Below are 18,664 nucleotides of genomic sequence, written 5' to 3'. Positions count from 1 at the left end.
TAAAATTTTCTCAAAGATTCTCAAAACTTTTGAAAATCGGTTTTGTGCCGTTTCAACAATCATTTAGAACGTAGATTTCTCAAAAGCACTCAAGAGTGCTTGAGAAAATGAGCTTTGAAAAAGTTTCTCGGTGGCTTAAGAGTACCTAGATGGTGTCTTTTTTTCCTTAAATACGTATCATAGAACTAACAATAAATGTGAAGTTTGATTTATAAATTTTACTTTCCACGTGGTATGCCAAGCATTTTTAAGAGAATAAGGCTCTTTTGGCCGCATAGTTTGCCTGCTGACGTAGGGTAAGGGATATTGTAACATTTCGTCTGAAATATTACTCTATTGTATTGTATTGTATTGTTTATTGTATTAAGTGATTGGCCAAACAAGCGGCCTTATCACTGAATTAAAACTAAAACTTAAATAACTAACGCAGTGTACAATGACAAAACGGATCAACAAAATCTAGTAGGTAGGTGCCAGTCAAATGAAATGTAACGCTGATTAAATTTACGGGCCATCGCAGTCATTGGGTCGTTCTCGCTGTATGCACGTCTTGTAAGGTCAGTTCTTATTAGTCTGTAGTTACGGAACACTCTAGGAGGGACATTTATGTTGACTCTAGCCAGTAGTTCTGGCGAATCTATCTCACCGACAATAAGTTTGGACAAAAACGTACATTGGGCATTATCACGTCTCCTAGCAAGTGTGTCCAGACCAAACAACAAACAACGAGTATGATACGATGGACGAGGGGTTACATTACGCCACGGAGTGAAGTGTAGGACAATACGAGTAACTCTCTTTTGGACAGCTTCTATTCTATTGGACCAAACACTAGAGAATGGACACCAAACTGTAGAACTAAACTCGAGGATGGAACGAACATAGGACTTATACAGAGTTAACAGGCAGTGTGGGTCATTGAGTTCTCTCGAATGTCGACGAATAAATCCTAGCATTTTGTTAGCTTTGTCTAAAATATCACAGTAATGTTGTCGGAAATCTAGTTTGCGATCCAGGGTGACTCCTAAATCCCTGACCGTATTGCACCGCGGTAGTTGTGTCCCTGATATGCTATAGATATACCTAATCGGACTAGCTATTCTAAAGAAAGACATTGACGTACACTTATCAACAGAAATTAGCAGGTCGTTATTGATACACCAGTCAGAGAAAACATCAATCGAACTCTAATAATTTATTGGACAAAGCCTAATCGAAGAAACGGTCAAAATATTGCAATTTTCGTTGGTAATTTGAAAATTCTTTTTCAAAAACTATATTGTAAGTTCTAGCGGGTAAAGTGCCTTCATTATGTTTTCAAAAATTTGCATCTATTCAGACCAATGATTGATATTACATCTTCTTATCTCAGCTAACTCACATTGTAAAGCCTTGAAGTGATACAAAATACAATCGATCGGATGATTTCACAGGAGACGCTCTGGTTTGTGGCCAAATCACAAGTAGTACGAGTAGAGAAGCGTCCGCCGATAGCAGAAGATTGGTTTGCGAATGTTGGTAAAAAATGACTGAGAGAGGATGATTACTACTCGTCCATAGCCTTAAACCGCAACACTGATCACTTTTATGCCAAGAATAGTATTAAAAAGATGGATAAGAGCATTTAACTATGTGCGTTAGGTCAGAATGATTCAGTGTATTTGCACTACTGTCAAGCGTAGAATTCTCTTATTCACACAAACTATTCATGACCAATATGTCCCGAAACATTGCTGCTACTTGAACCATAACTCTGTTAATTAATTGATTAAAGTGTGTTAATTACGCTAATTAACCCTTAATTAAGGCACATGGTCATTGCAGCTTTCTTTAAACACATCTCAATTGCACTCGAGTTTGCCTAAAGCTTTAATAAACCTTTCCACAGATTCACATTACACAGGAAACTCCTTAAGCCCAGAAAAGCAGAGCGCTTATACTCACGATTCATACCTATCGGTCGATCGGGGTTTAAAGCGAATCTCCACTCCACCAAATCCAGCAGTCCATCTCAGCCCACCTACTCCGGCTACATCCGGCCAGAACCGACGGGTCTTTTTTATTAACACGTATTTTCAACGCTCCTCTCTCCCTGGTGCCGTGTGGACTGAAAAACACACATAAATTCGTTGTTCCTGTCAACTTCCGACAGGAGACCCAAAGAGAGACAGAGAGAGAGAGAGAGGGCCGCCAGGTGCCACTGCTGCTGTTGCCTCGCGGCAAAATGCTGCTGCTGCTGTCTGGGACACAATGAGGTTCAATCGGTTCGACACAATCGGATTCAGGAAACCATCCTGCCACAAATGTTCGCATCGAATTGAAGACGAAAAAAAAAAAACGAAGCACATGTGTACACCGGCGGTGCCAAAGGACACGTGTCTGCAACCGTCGGTGCGTCCGTATCCGGTATCCGGGCCGGCGGTACGCTACAACCGTTCCGACGCGCTTCCGTAAGCTTCCGGGGGGCATCAGCAGCATGCACGGGAATGAAATTTTCATTTGCACAATTGTTCAAACATCAGCGCAAATCAAATCAATTAAAGGCCAATTATTATCACACACGTGTGTACGTGCGGGGTACAGCTTTCGGCGGGAGGACAGCGCCGGAAAACATATCGTCATCACCGGAAACACCTGCTCCACGGTTTTGTACGGCGTGTGTGTGTGTGGTGGCTCAAGCCGATGCGAGCAGGGAATGGGTAGCAGCAACCCGTTCCCTTAGCAACAGACGTCCGGTTGGAAAATCGGATCCATTTTCCGTGGTTTCCCAAAAGCGACAGAGGAAGAGAGAGAATGGATTTGCTTGCCCATTTCAATCACAGTGCCGTGGCACAGAGCTCATGATTTTTAGCAACTCTCTGGCAGAACCGGCTCCTGACGCTGATTGAAAGGATTTATAAAGTCCCCAAAGTGGTGGGTGTGGGGTGGAACGGTGAATCAGAGTTGTTCTCCCTTCCCACTCATAAGTATGTGTACACTTATTTCGGATAGAACGCAGCAGCAGCAGCAGCAGCAGGGAACTGCGCATAATATCAGTCGATTTATTTTCCACCGATCATCCCTGATGAGTTCGCAAAAATCTGAACTGCGGCCCTACCCAGCTCCAGTGTCCTTGCCCACCTCAGCACACAAACACGTTTGTGCCGGCACGTCGCCTAGAAACAATGGCGCGTTTGATGAACGGCACCCCCTCGAGCCCGGGCGGGACCCGTACCGCATGCGTGAAATTAAGAAAACATTTGCTGCCATTTCATATTCGAACTCGTGTTGGTTGGAGGGAAACAAAAAACCTTCCGTTTTCGACCAGTGTTTTTAGACAGTGCCCGGGGCCCGAGGACACATCCGTATTATTGACCTGCACAACTCCCCTTTAGTGCGCATCCCCCCGTTGCTGCTGGTGGAGCGGATGGAAAACCGTATTGTGCGAGTCGCCCGCTAGCACCTGCCAACCGTATCCGCTTTGATTGATGGTGAGTGGAAGGGATTTTTGCACCACCGGGAGCATCAACGATCGAGCATTCCTTGCTTGTGTATGAGTGTATGGATGAGTGTGTGTGTGTGTGTGTGCTGTGATGCTCATCTAATCAATTAAAATGATCCCAGCGAAATGGGCAGCTTCGTTCGCAATTAATGGACGTGGACAAATATTTGGTGCGCTGTGAAATGGTTCGCCAGCAACAACAAAAAAACCAGTCACCAAAAACTGAACACTGCATATCGCTAATTAGTGGTGGAATTTGTTTTGCCAGCGCCCGCATTCTTTCGATGTCCACGAGTGGCTCGTGAATGGGATATTTCAAGTGTATGGGTGGGTGTATATGTTTGATTTGAAACTGCTAATAAAGGTCGGCTGATGGATTAATTGTTGGGCAAAATAAATGCGATGCGTATAGCCAAAGAAAACACAAAAAAGTGCTTTACACATGTATTAAATAATATATGAAGCACGAAAGTAATAGAAATAGCAGCTGGAATAAAAGTTTTTCATTTATTTCATCACAAAAAATACACTACATTGCAAAACAATGAAAATCGGAAGTTTATATAATTATTAAAAACGTAAAAAGAAGAGTATGTACAGATGGAGTAAAGTACAATCGACCAGCAAACCAGCATACGCAGAAAACAGTTAATAATCAAATCTGGAACAACAAGCGCCTAAAGGTATGCTTTAATGATACATTAATTTACAGAGTTTTCCAAGTCACTTTCCAACGTGCACATCATTATTCACTATCTGTAAGATGTTTTTCAACAGCTGTCAAAATGTGTATTTGCATCCTAATAAAATTTCAGCTCTTACTTATAATTTTCAACGTACCACAAAGAACTGCCAAACTCAATTCAGCTTGAGATGTGTTGAAAATCATGTGAAAGAACTGAAACATTACAGGATTTTCCAAACCAATCTCCAATGTGCACAGCATTACTCATCGCTTGTAGTATGTTTTTCAATAGCTGTCACGCGTTATATTTACATAACAATAATATTACAATTTTTCCACATGATTTTCAACACATCACAAAGAACTCTGTAACTCAGTCCAGGTTTTGATGTGTTGAAAATCATTTGAAAGAAATGAAAAATATTTGTAATTTGACATCTGTAGAAAAACATCTCGCAAGTAATGAAATTTTTGTGTACATTGAAAATTGACTTGGAAAACCCTGTATTGTGATGCACTTACAACATTTAACAGCTGTTGAAAAACATTTTGATGGTAGTGAGCAATGAATTGCACATTCGAAAGTGACTTGGAACACCCTGTATCGATCTATTGGAAATCGAAACGATATATTCCCACGATCTATTGTTCGGTTCCCAGTGGTAAGGAATTAAGCCTCGAAAGCCTGTATAGGCCGGCAAGTCTGCGTAGGACGTTACGCCAAATAGAAGAAGTGAAAAAGAGTATAATGAGGGCAATGAAAGTATTGAAATGAGAAAATGATAATAAAAATGAAAATCCAAACATTAAATGCAAACATGCTTCATAAACATGATAAAGAGAGGATGAGAGTAAAAGGAATAAATTAAAATGTAGGAAATGAGACTAAAACGTAGATCAGTGATAGATAATAAGCTGCGAATAAAGTGTTTTATAAATTCATATAATTCTCTGAGTAATGTTACTTAGAATAACTTACTTTCGAGACATTCAAAAAAATCCTACCCAAAACTATAAGAACATTAAATCTAACTCTAAAATAAAATTGTCAACTTAAATGCAAACAAGGAAAGAAAACAAAGGTTGAATGGCCATGCAAATCGGTAGTCAAAACAAAAAAAGAGTTAATCCCTTTCGGAAAGCCATTCCGCGTTGCCATCCCGTCCTTCCCTTCCTCCCTACTGCCGGTTAAATTGTTGGCAATTATTGAAAGTACCCTTCAACTAAATGCTTTCATCAATATTCATATTCCACCAGTTCGGTATGTCGCTGGGGTGTTATGTACCGCCAGCGAGTGAAAGAGACAGCGAGAAATGTGAAATCTAATCTCCTTATGTGCCAGGGTAGCGCACGCACACTGTAGCGAGCCTGTTGCGTTGTGAGGTTCACCCAGCCCCTTCCCCCGTCCCGGTGTTCGGTTGCAGAACGTATGCGGAACAACTCAATATTCATTCAAACTGGCCAGCAAAATTAATCTGATTTCCATTTTGCTATTTTAGTAAAGCGCGTCACAGCGCGTTGAGATGTGCGGAGAGGTAGGGGAGCAGAGCACGGGATTTGGTCCAAAATTCGATCACCAAAAATAGAGCCAACGGGGTAGTGTAGCAAATCTGAATATAAATCCGTAAGCTATGAGCCAAAACAACCACTGCAACAATAGCAAAAAATGCAAACAAAATTGGGCCAAATACAGGCAGCGATGAAAGCGCAACAACGAGGCCGCAACAGAGGCTTTCCCGGTTTCGCAAATCGGTTTAGGACCTCGTGGTGCCTCAAAATCAAAGTGCAAAAAGCGGCATGGAAACAGCGCAACAAAAAAGGCGGGAAGTGAACCGTATCCCGGGCAAATATGTGTGGGTGTGTTTTTTGTTTGCCCCGTTGTTTTTCATTTTAAATATTTACTGTAAATCTCATGAATTTAAAACACCTCTCACCTCGCGCAAATCGTTCGTGTGTGTGTGTGTTTTTTCGGTGAGATTTTCCGCTGCATGGAAGGAACCGCAAAGCAAAACGGATGTAGAAGAGAGTTATAGAAAGAAAAACAACAAAAAGAAAAACGCCCCGCGTATCTCATTTTCCGGTTCGGGTTTGTTTTATGTTAATTCTTTTTTTGCTTTTTCTTCAATTTTCACTGGTGCCTTATATTGTTCGTTTTTTTACTTCCGGTATGAATGGAAAAATAGGAAATTGGGATTGCAGGAAAATCACCTCATTCAAATCAAAACGGTGGCTACAGTTTGGGTTTAGCTTTTTTGTTTCGTTTTTGTTTGATGATGATGGGGTTTCTTGGTGCCCTACTGACAGTCAGGGAGTGGCAACCTTATTTTGGAACGGATCATTAGTTGCGTATTGATGGAATCGTCCTACAACCACTTCATGGTCTTCGATGCTCTTCTGCGGTTGCATGTTGCAATTAATATCCTGATCTTGCATCTACGACGTCTTCTTTACCTACATCGATAGCATTTAATGGTCTGTCTAGGTCACCTCGTTTTGGGTTTGCTTTCACTGTCCAAGAAATTTTTCGTTTCCTTTATATCTTGCTAGGCCTTATTGTCTTTCAACTGTGTCCAGCCTCATGTGTTTTGGATAACTTTGAAAGTGTTTTCTACAATCATCACCAAAGGTATTAGGAAAAAAGGAACAATCTAAGAAAATAGTTCCAAAGATCAACATGAAATATCCTCTTAAACATATCTTGCATAGCATGCTAATTCAAGCGTTATTAGTAAGAAAGAAATATAGCAAGCCTGATTGGCGTATCGGTCAAGTCCAACGAAAGGGTAGCTTATTACTAGTAACAAGATAAGGAACTAATAAACTAATTACTAAGAGGCTTTAAATCAAAGAGTAGCAATGTGTTTCCATATCTCGTAAATGGGGATCGCTGTCGCTCGGTTCACCGTACTGTTTGGCAAGCTCGTGGTTCATCCTTTTCCTCCACACTCCATACACCGCAAAAGATGCTCTGCAGAATGCGTCGGTCAAACATGCCCAGAGCGTTTGCATCCTCCGCTTAAATGGTCCAGGACTCGTGTCCACCGGGCGAATCAATGAGTGATATATCTCACATTTCGTGCGATTTCGAAGTCTTCTGGATCTCAGCAGTCGGTAAAGCCCGTACTATCCACGATTCCCCTTCATAATGCGTCTCCGGATTTCGCTGCTGATGTCGTTGTCCGAAGTAACGACCGTCTCCAGATAGCAGAACTCCTTTAATAACATATCCAACTGCTATCATTTAGAGATCGTTGCAATTGGGATATTTTCAGAGGAATAATTGTTACAAGAATGGATTACCTAGTCTTCTTCTTCTATTTGGCTTAACGTCCTACGCGGACATGCCGGCCTATACAGGCTTTCGAGACTTTATTCATTACCACGCAGCCGGATAGTCAATCCTTGCTACGGGGGGTCGGTCCATTCTAGGCTTGAACCCATGATGGGCATGTTGTTGAGTCGTTCGAGTTGACGGCTGTACCACGGGTCCACCCCCAATATTTTTACCGGATTACCTAGTATTCTTTCCAATAACAATTGTATAATCTTGTAACTGAACTTTTTTTGCGATGCTAACGATGTTTTTTTGTGATGTATTCGACTTTTGTTTGAAAATTTAAAAATATTACTTTAATCTGTCAAGATCTTTAAATTGTCAACCCCTGAAATAAACACATATGAGGCCCAGAGGAAGCCTTTTCTTCTCTTCGACTTTTTATGCAGCATGCAAATAATTTCCTCTGAAAGCATTCGGTTCACCACGATCACACACGCCACAGTGGCCACATTCATTCGGTGACCTGTCATGTGTGCGCGACCTTCTTCCATCATCATTCTGTGTCCCCGTTTCATCGTGTCACTTCCGTCCGCCATTTCGAGAAGGAAAAGCTGACGCACCGCACCTTTTGTCATAAATATTTATTAACAGTGACTTTCGGCGGTACTCGCGTAGTAGTAATCGTAAAGTTATTGACTTTTATTGCACGCAACGAGCGCGTAAATGAAGTTGCTAAAAGTATACTTTGTGCTATTCCTCTGTGCTCGGTGTGCAGGAGGTACTTTTTGTGCTGTGTGCTAATATCGCAATCCAATTCCCTGCCCATTACCCATCCATCGATTGCTGCCACCATCAGAGTGTGGTGGTGGTATCAACGCATTTGCATTGCCGAAATTGCGTCTGTTGAGTTTCAGCGGTTTTGAAATTCAAATACACATCCAGCATGCGCACGTGGCAGTTGCGCACGGTTTGCCCACCAAGTGGTGTTGGTGGTGGTTTAGGTGGAAGGCACGAGAACGGAAAATACTGTGCAAACGTTGAAGTTTATACTTCCAAATCAAAGCCAGTAAAATTTCATGATAATATTGGCGCGGAAAATTGCATCGCTTTGGTGGCGGTGCCGCTCTTCTCTAGTTCGCCCATCGAGCGACAGAATGCCTGTGCAAAGGCATTCGGAACAGTAAAAAAACGGAGGTACTAAAATTGAACTACAAAATAGCAACGCACACAAGAAGAGTGCAGTAAGGCGTAAACGAGTTTCCGAAGTGCGTCAAAACGGTTTCCACACGGTTTTCATTTAGGCAGATTGAAGGGAGTATAAAGATATCTGCCATCACCGTATATGACTGTATCGATATTTATGCGCTTGCGATGACAAACCCATTTTGGAGGGATTCATCGCTTTGGTTACTAGGGGTCTTCCGATTGCTGGGAAAAATTGGCTGGAGGTCTACCGATGTGTTTTTTTCATACCATTCGATATCCGATTTCGATTCTCGCTGCTGACGCAATGGGAAGAACGTGTGCATTTATGGTCCCGTGGTATTTATTGGTGATGTTTGCCGTATTAGCTGATTGGATAGAATTGATTGTAGATGGGAATAAACAGAAGGAGGACTAAATGCAAAAAAGGCGAAATTAGTATTCAGAAGAGAGCTTGAACATTGGCTCGAATGTAATTCATACCTTACATTTATACCTTAATGTGTACCAATTATTAAAGTAAGTAAGTTACATTTATCCTAGCCTCAACTTTCTTGCGATACAATAATCAACATACAAAGTGACATTTAAATGGTATAACTTAGCAGAGTGTTGCTACAACATGCGAAATTTGTTCCATATTGTGAATTTGACGCAATTGTGCAACCTTACGATACATTTAACCATACATTTGTTCTTAAGATACATTCCTTTGAGACGTAGATAGTGTTGAAAAGTTTACAATGCCTGTATAGACACTTTTGAGAGTCGGATGGGCGTTTTATGGAAAAAAATCCTACAAAATATTGAAATGATGCGATGGAGTTGAGTGCATGCCATGAATGCATCAGACTCAACGATGTCCCATGAGTCATCCTTACGATCTCTTAACTGTGGTGTACGATTCTGTGAACCTTTCAAATTCCTATGAATAATAGGTTTCGACAGGGAGTTTAGCTCATAATGTCCTAGAACCTACCGAAGAGAATGAACATGTAATTATGATTCAAAAGACTTTGGTTTCTTTTTTGGTTGTGTGTTCGGAGTGCATATGTTGATTACTTCTACCATGTTGAGCTCTAGTTTAAGGAAAATTACATATGTCGATAGCATACTGTGAGTGAGGACACGTCAAATGAAATGTATTTAGGTCACCCATCTGGAGACGTGTTTGAGACTGAGAAATAAGCATCCGGAGATGATTAGATGGTAAAGATCCTCGTATAATTATACCATCCCTTGCATAGCTCAGGCCAGCATAGGCCACGTCGCAAAGGTTAACATATTAGAAAGGATAGCAAATTATAATGACCTATATTTTCAGTGAGCTATATATGTCATATTAACAACAGTTGACACAATAATAAAAGGATCCGTTTTTCAACGAACCCGACTAAACTATTCAATCAATCGAATGGCTGCATAAATAAATGATATCTTACGAGGGATAAAGTACAGACATCGTTCGGCGCTGACAAAGCATACGGTTCCGTTTTGTAACATCCTTTTTATCGTCCGTAAGCCAGCTGCAAACGCGCGATAAATTGATTGATTTCCCATCAATAAAACAACGCGCTTAAAAGTGCCTCGTTAATAGTTTAAAGGCAAACAGTCTCGCAACCCCGGCTAAAGTCGATTGGGCCCGCGGACGATAATATACTTTGCACATTCGCTTGAATACTTAATGGTCGCTTGACATCCCATCAAAGCACTTGCAACGGACGCGGGTACGGACTCGAATGGGAGAGTGTGAACTTCCGTTTATTTTTTTAAATTACAACTTTTGCTAAAGCGAATTACATACAAACGTAGCCTCGCCGTGTGCATTATTTACCTCGCTTGAATTCACACGCGCCCGTGAATTGCAAACCGACAAAGAGACAAAATACGCGCTCGAGGCCAATGAATAATTTAGTCGACTTTAATGGCCGTAAGGTAATGCCGCGGAAATCCACTGATCACTTAATTGGGTAATACGATTCGCAGCTTTACTGGGGTGTTTTTTTGTTGTTGTTGTGCTACTTCTTCTCCGTGGTGCACTACTAGTAGTAGCTTTACGTTAGCTGAAGGCAGCGGTCAAATAGTGTGCAATGTGCTCATTTGCGTGTACTGCACATGTGGATGAATAAAAAAAGGGGTAGAGAAATTGTTTTTACTTTTGTTTGGTGTGTCCCTGGTCCGCACGCTGCTAGCAGAGGAGAGCAAAAATCATTGAATTAAAAATGGCAAATGGAAAAACAACGTATGCAGCGGAGATATCGGATAGCAATCGAATGGAGCACATGAAGCAGTACCATTTCCGACTGCAATTATTGCAGTCGCATTTGCATTGCGAGGATTAACACGGAGGGAATGCAAGAAGCAGGGGAAGATGAATCGAGCGTAATGCTATAATAAGGCTTGGCTACTTAATGCCTGGACCTGGCCGGCCATACGTTTTAATGGGAGGCCTTCTGGTCGGTAAAATTTAATGCATTTTCCACACAATCAGTCAGTCAGTTGGCTGTAATGGGGTCTGCTTTTCGTTTGCGTAGGACGCGTTTATTTGGGTTTAAATTGAATGATTCTTCGACTCAGTTTATTTAAAAAAATATTTTTTTTATATTATTCGTAACATTAACGTTAATTAATTAAGACTAATTTCTAAACCTAGCTTAGATTTAATTATTTGTTATACAAAGGAAATATGTACACACAAATCTAAATACTTATCAGAATAATAAAATACTTTAAAACTCATCGCTCACTTATTTTTCTGATTGAAGTTAAAATCGAAACAAGCTTACTTAAAAAAATCTTAAAACTATTGTAATACGAGACTATGAACCCTTAAACTGAGTTTAATAAATACTTCTGGAGTCGCCGACAAATCATCATATCGCACCAAGCGCGAGAATGCTTAGATTATTTTAAGGTTAATGTTTAAAGCCCCAAAATGCTAGAAGATCCAGCAGAAGAGTCTTCCTCCCCAGAGCATTTACACAATACGTCACAATTGTCATATAATCCAGTGACAAGGTAGTAGGCAAGCAACAGAAGTAAAGAAAAAGCTCCAAAAGTCAAGCCAACCCGCATAAAATGAAACGATGCAAGTGAAAGCAGATCGAAAAGAACTCATCCTGTATGCCCATTAAGCTATGACAGTGCTGCCCTTGTACAAACTATATCAGGAAGTGAAGCTCGTTTCTTGTTCTGCCACTCCACCCCTATAGCTCAGTCAATGGAGGATGAAAATTCAAATCTCACACACCAACACACATCAACATCATCTATCTACATGGTCCAGTTACGTGTGGTTGAGTTGGTAGCAGCAAAGCCAGGCTACACCTCGCCCTACGATGGGAACCAATTTGGGCCAACACTTTCGGCACGTCCAGCATACCCGTCCGTCCGGCAGGGGAAACATTCCATCGACTGACAATCCAATCACGAGGACGTCCAACCTCCAATTCCAGTGTGTTCCATATCCCGCCCCACAACCACAACACAAAAAAAAGGTGGCAAAAGGACAGCAAATAAGATAACGATGTACTGGACATCGTTTCGTGTGTTTGTGTGATGCAAAATCCTCTGAACGAGGAACATTTTACTGTGAGACGTGCCTGAAGCGATAGAAAAGTAAGACGGAGGGGTGGGCAACATAAACTCCTCACCTTTCAATACCTGAACAGGGCCAGTTTTCGGCCGCCAGTCACCGCCCAACAGGGTAGTTTTGCTCGATTTATCAAATTCTGACATCCAGCGTCTTTTGGGAACATCAAACGGACTCAGTGGGTGAGTGTGAGAAAAAAGTTAACCTTAACTAGATTCTTCCACCCGACCCCCTGGGAGGGGGCGTCACCGGTGGTCAAGTGTTAGCAAAACGTGTCCCACCAGCAACGTCTTCGTCGACTGAAGCTATTCAGTCGCTGACAGCAGTAATGCGCCATCGAAAGAGGCTCACACAACACATTGGAAGTTGGGCAATTGGGACAACCTCTGTTGTAAGAGTGGCGTGGAATTTCAAAAAAAAAAAAAAAGTCTGACCACAAGAAGGCATCGTACCATCATCGTGCCAGTGCCGGTTCAGTGCCGATCGATCGTTTTAAGTCGGGCTGGGTTGTCGGCAGCATCGCCCCGGGTTGAAGAGACAAAGTTTGCGCTTCACTTAATCTTTTATGATTACATTTTCCATGCTCCTGGTGTACGCTCGTGCTGGTTTGCCTTCCTTTGGTGACGTTCTCGATCCATGGGATCGAGGGCAGCAGTGCCGCACCAAACCGCACCAAATTTTGCTTTGATATTTTCATCCTTTCGGTATCAAATTGAGAAAGTTTGCGCATGAATGATAGAGCTTTGGTGTGGCAGTGAGGCAAGTGTGCAACGACGGTTACCTAAAAGAAGTAAGAAAATATTTTTAAGTTTATTCTTTGTTAGTCGTGTGAATTTTGGAAAGAATATCTCTTACTCGCTGGATCGACGCTGTACTAACTATCCGTGCACAAAAGTCTGGGTGACTGATGAAAGCTGTCGAGCTGTGGGGCAACTTTCGGTTCGGTACGGGCATCAATATCGGGAGCGCGCGCTGATGCTGATGGTTGAAAATACGATATGATAGCATTAATAAATATCCTCTTTCCTAAACCGGTGCGCGTCAACGCCCAGCGGGAAGATTGATATTCATGCTCTGGCGGGAGAGCAGTTGCTCGACAAACTTCGCTCTCGCCGTTGTCGATCATTGCCGGGCTGCTGGGAGCAAATAATCATTAATTTACAGTATCTACTGCATCTACTGGTTTGGTGCAAAACAACACAACTCTTGTGATAAGAAATTTGATACCACTTGACTAATCCTGCTAACCGACATGAACTGGTTTGGATAAAAGCAAGATTTTTTAAATTTTGTACAGTCTTAACCTATATTAAATTAGCCAATGTACAGCATACATAAATCTGCACCTGTCTAATAGTACTCACAAGCACAGTAACACTCATTGTTTCAACGAAGATTTTAGTACGTCAAGAGCCGAAGATGTTGAGTCCGGTTGGAATGTAAAACAGAAGTTACAGCAGTTCTGATATCGTGGGAGATCATTTTTGTGTAGAAAGAGAGCAGCATCTATTCGATGACCCGTATTTATCGGAAAAACCGACATGAAGGACATGAACCTTGAACCACTCGAGCGAAGGATTAAAAAGCTATGGATAAGTCTAAACCGTGCGTTCTCCGGTGCACCTTTGGCAGGTGTTTGTGTTCGCGATGAATGACGGTTTGACAGAGCACGATGGTATAATCCACGAGACTTCCAGACATTTCAGTGTCGTACCAGCGTCTTGAGACATCATTTCAATCGAGTCACAGCACAAGGATGAACCGTCACAGCAAACGTACCCTTTCCTGGTGTCACCAACGAACATTTCGAAGTACGCAACCGTGCCCACCGATGAATTAGCTCGCTTGCCATCCGCTGGTTGTCGTGCATTTCATCCCGGCGATTTTGCAGCGCAAACACAACCTCCACCACTTTGCACCGCTCCAAATGCGTGCGCGTAACGCCGGACAGCTCGAGCATCGATCGCAGCAGTCCGCGCGTTATCTGGCTGTTGGTAAGTTCTCCATTTGCAGCCGGCTTTAGCCACAGCTCTATCACACTCAGTACGCCCCTGTCCAGTAGGGTTGGGTGGAGGTAGCGCTTCCGCAGTGCGTCCAGAAATTCGTTCAGCAGCGCCAACTTCTTCGTTACCTGCTTGTGTTGCTTGCGCAGCTCGATGTCTTCACGGGCGGCCGCATACATGCGCCTGAGCAGGTTCTTCACAATCTGCTTACATATGATCGGTGCGTTTGGGGTTTTCCACCATGGTAGCTTGCGCTTTTTACTTTCGCGCATCAACTCAAAATCCGTCTTGCTCGGATCAACTTGATGCGGAAAGGGAGAAGGAGATGGGGGATGTTGAGTAGAAATTGAACGATTTTTGGCCGGATATGGCCGTAATGTTTGGGATGCGAAAAGGACACCAGCATGGGAGCATTACCTGATTCCATATTTGATCGTTGTTGATTATTTCGAATAAAAATTATCGAAAATATACTCTAGATAACAAGTTATATGCAAAGGAGGTAAGAACGAGCACGCAATTTGTACAAAACATTTTTGTACACCACTTCACTAGCCCGCCGGAAAACAGCCGTCAAATGGGTACCCGTCAAGTGACAGCCGACGGTGCCGGGCGGACGAGTGAGCACACACTGGTAAGCATCTATCGCACCAATAATTCGGCGCAACAAACAATTGGGACGTAGAGATAGCATTGGTTTTCGCACCAAAATTAGTCGTAGAAATGATTGTTTTATGAAAAGTAAACAATCTTCAGCACGAGCAAGTTTTTATTTCTTCAAAAAGATTGTAGATGTCAAATGCCTTTATATTCATTTTTATTTGTACTCACACAATGACACACTCACACGCTTTTTGAAACGCTGATCGCACGCATACACAAGTAAATCTACACGGGAAGACTCGTTTTCAGCACTAGAGTAAGGCACGCATGGCCATTAAAATTAAAGAACGTAACGCTTTGCGCCGGAACAAAACACTTGAGATGAAGCCCCACACCGTGCTAACCGTCTGGAGTTCTATCATACAACCCAAATCCACTGTACACAATGGATGGATTGTATAAACTTTACGCAGTTCAAGATATATCTTTCAATGTCAAGAGAATTGGAGAGTCAAACTATTTCGAAAGCCATGTTTTGCGTGTAGATATTGGCATAATTATGATCTTCTGTCATTTTCTTATTCTTGGTGTGTTCCCATGCTACAGTCGTCAACTCGCACGATTTAAGAACATGCGTTGAGTTACCATTGTTGCCATGTGACATTATGTTGATTCTCATCAGAAGTGCGCACCAGCAGTATATTGCAATCTATCAAGTAGTGATGGGCTGTCTGGAGTGCATCCAGGAATAGACTCCGGCTATCGTTAGCCCGATTCCAGCTCCGGCGAATACGGAATCACTAGTTCCGCCCGGATACGGTGTAGGCCGGAGTGAGGCGATTCTAGACAGCTCTGAATGATGATCGCTGGTCGAACCTACTTGCCGAAGTCGGTTCCAAAATGTTCGGAATTATAGTTACCTATAGATTTTTGTCTGATTCACGACTAGCGGATGTCTTGAAAGCCTATATAGGTCTGCATGATTGCGTAGATTGTTGCGACAAAACAAAGTCAGTTCATACGAGATTTTAGCTCATGACCACGTAAACAGGGCATCATATTATTATACTAAACTGTAACAAATACAGGTCGTTTATACGATTTGTTTTGTAGAACTCTCAAATAAACAAAGTAACATAATCGATCATTAGCTCCCATCCGTCTCGTACATTTCATTCTGTAGCTACTACCCTGCGGTAGTGCTTTGTTTCGCATTGGCCTTACCAACGATAGAATATTCCATGATTTATTGCTGTTGTTTTCGAGCTGGACATAGGCATAAAAAAAGTCCGAACGAACAGAGGAAAAAATGAGCTTCCATGAATCATAGAACCAATGGGTCGTGTACCCTGATGCATATTGTCTATCGCGTTTGATAGAAGCCAGTTGTTGCGTACGGATGATGTAGCATCTGCCCCCGCTGCCTGTACGGCTTCCAGCTCGGATGACTCTGATAGAACGTCTGCTATCTGTCCGTACCTCCGGACAAAATGTATCTTATTCCACTCGGTAATAATGTTAAACAAATCCTAGCTCTCGCTCTTTCTCCTTTCTCGCTTTCAGCCATCTCCATCTGTTGGGAGTTTTGATTTACTACTCCCGTTCAGACTAAACGAGAAAGCCAGACAAAACAGGTCCATTGTGATGCGTAACGTATTAAAATCGATTGCCATTTACCAGTGTGCAAAACCAAGCCCAACCGGACTGGTAAATCGCATTCCAAAAGCCGAAGGAAGCCTACACACAACGGTTCACCTGACACCCGAACCACCTGGCTTGTGCTGGTTCTGGCATCTTTATTTCCATTCCGCACCTTCTCTGCTGCTCTGTGGGCACAAAAACCACCGCTCCCTTCCAGAAGCGTCCAAAGCGAATGAAGCTAATGAAATGGAATATTTTCTCAATTAGGTTTCCAATTGCGTACGGTTTAATTTGCATACGCAAGGGCACCGGTTTGCCTGCCGATATATCAAGATGCCTCCGTCGGTGCAGAGGTTTCGGAGAAAAGTCGGAAAGTTGAAGGAGGACCACAACAACCACTACCACCACCGGACAGTACCGGAAACCCTACTACAAAGGGATCCGACAACCGGCCACACACACACACAGGATGGAATGCAAAAAAAAAAGAATTAAAAGAAGAATCGATTCGATTGGTAACGTCCTCTTCTCAGCTTCCGGACGCTTCCCCATGCTGAACTGGTGGTCAATAATTTTTACCCGCTCCGTGTTCAGTACCTTCGATGTGGAGTGAGACTTCCGGCACCTCTTCACCTTGTGCCTCTAGCGGCGCCCTTCCGATTGCCTTGTGGTTTCGCCACACCGGGTCATACAATTGAGCAGTACGAGATGGGCCCGAGCTCCAATCGGATTCCATTGGCTGTGTCCAGGAAGCACTCCCTTGCGCCTCTCCTCGCCGGTCTGACAATTACCAGGATCGTTTCTAATCTGTTCTCGCTTCCGAACGCTTGAGCGCGTGCTGGAGCCCTATGCCTTGGAGCCTTCGTGCACACTTGTGAACGTGTGCCGAGATAAACACAGCATTCCAAGCAACGGAGGCAGCTAATCGTGTACACACCTCTTTAGTATGGCTTTTATTGGCCAGGTTATGGAGGTGTGGATGTGTGCTGCTGGTTGGACACGAACCGAGGTGCAGGAGAGATATGATAGCACTCGAAATTGGCTGTGCATAATTTATCGCCATGAAAGGAAAATAAACCAAGCTACACCACGTGCCGGCGCCGGGTTCCCCCAAAGCCCCAAAAGGTACGGGATGTGTTTGTTTCCCTTTCCGCCGCCACCCCCGTTGCCACTCTAGATATGTTAACACAATGTGCACGATTGCGATTGCGTTTGCGTTTGGTGGCAAAATGTGGAAAATCATCCATCCAAGCCTCGCCGCATGGAGCATACATTGAGCAAGGAGCAAGCCATAAAATGACGTTATGCTGCTGCTGCTGCGGCCCTTCCTATCCGGCGCAACAAATCGGAACCACTCGAAGCAAACGATGCGCAACAAAAACGCAACTAAACGTTACAGCCTTCTCGGGTGGTGTGTGTGTGTGTGTGTGTGTACTTGAGCCCTGCTCAGTAGGCGTAAGGTCCGCTCATAACCGCATCACTGCCATTACCACAGTAAGCGTAACGTGTGCTAACCGTTAGAGCCTAGCAAATCGGAGTGAACATGTGTGTGTGTGTCCTATTGTGCGTGTGTGTTTGGGATATGTTTCATTTCAAATGTAATTGTGCATGTAATAGTCCGGCGAAGCGATAAAGACCGATGAGTGTGTGCGTGTGCCTTTAACCACGGTACAATGTGAACCATTTAATCCGTCTCACTGTCAAGCGACCTGTGCCGTGTGAAAGGGGTGAAAGCAGCAATATGTTGCCGTGTTTGTGTGTATGTGTGTGAATGAATGTAATTGCTGTTAGGAGCAAATCAACACCGATCCCAATTTTCGGTTAGGGTTTCAGTGCCTCGCTTACAAGCTGCTTCGTCCCAGGTTTGGCAAATATCGACACACCACCGCGCACCGCCATTCCTTTAATTTACGTCCCCCTTTGATTAATCACCCCAACCCTCCCCAAAAACAAGAGCTTTTCTGGTATGCGCGGTGGTTCGCTTCCACAACCCGGTGTTCCGTACGAGCGTCTTTAGCGCGCTCGTTAATCTCCAAAAAGACAGCCACGAAGCGATACCGCTCTGCTGTGTTGACTGCTGCTGCCGCTGCGCTACAAGCCATACAAACAACAGACGCTTCTCTGCGGCATCCGGTTCGAAGGACCAAAATGGTGGGTACGCTACCGCGCCGCGTCTTGG

The sequence above is a fragment of the Anopheles coluzzii genome, chromosome 3 (assembly GCF_943734685.1).
Source record: "Anopheles coluzzii chromosome 3, AcolN3, whole genome shotgun sequence".
In the NCBI taxonomy this organism is placed as follows: Eukaryota; Metazoa; Arthropoda; class Insecta; order Diptera; family Culicidae; genus Anopheles; species Anopheles coluzzii.
Note: the sequence above shows the minus strand (reverse complement) of the source record.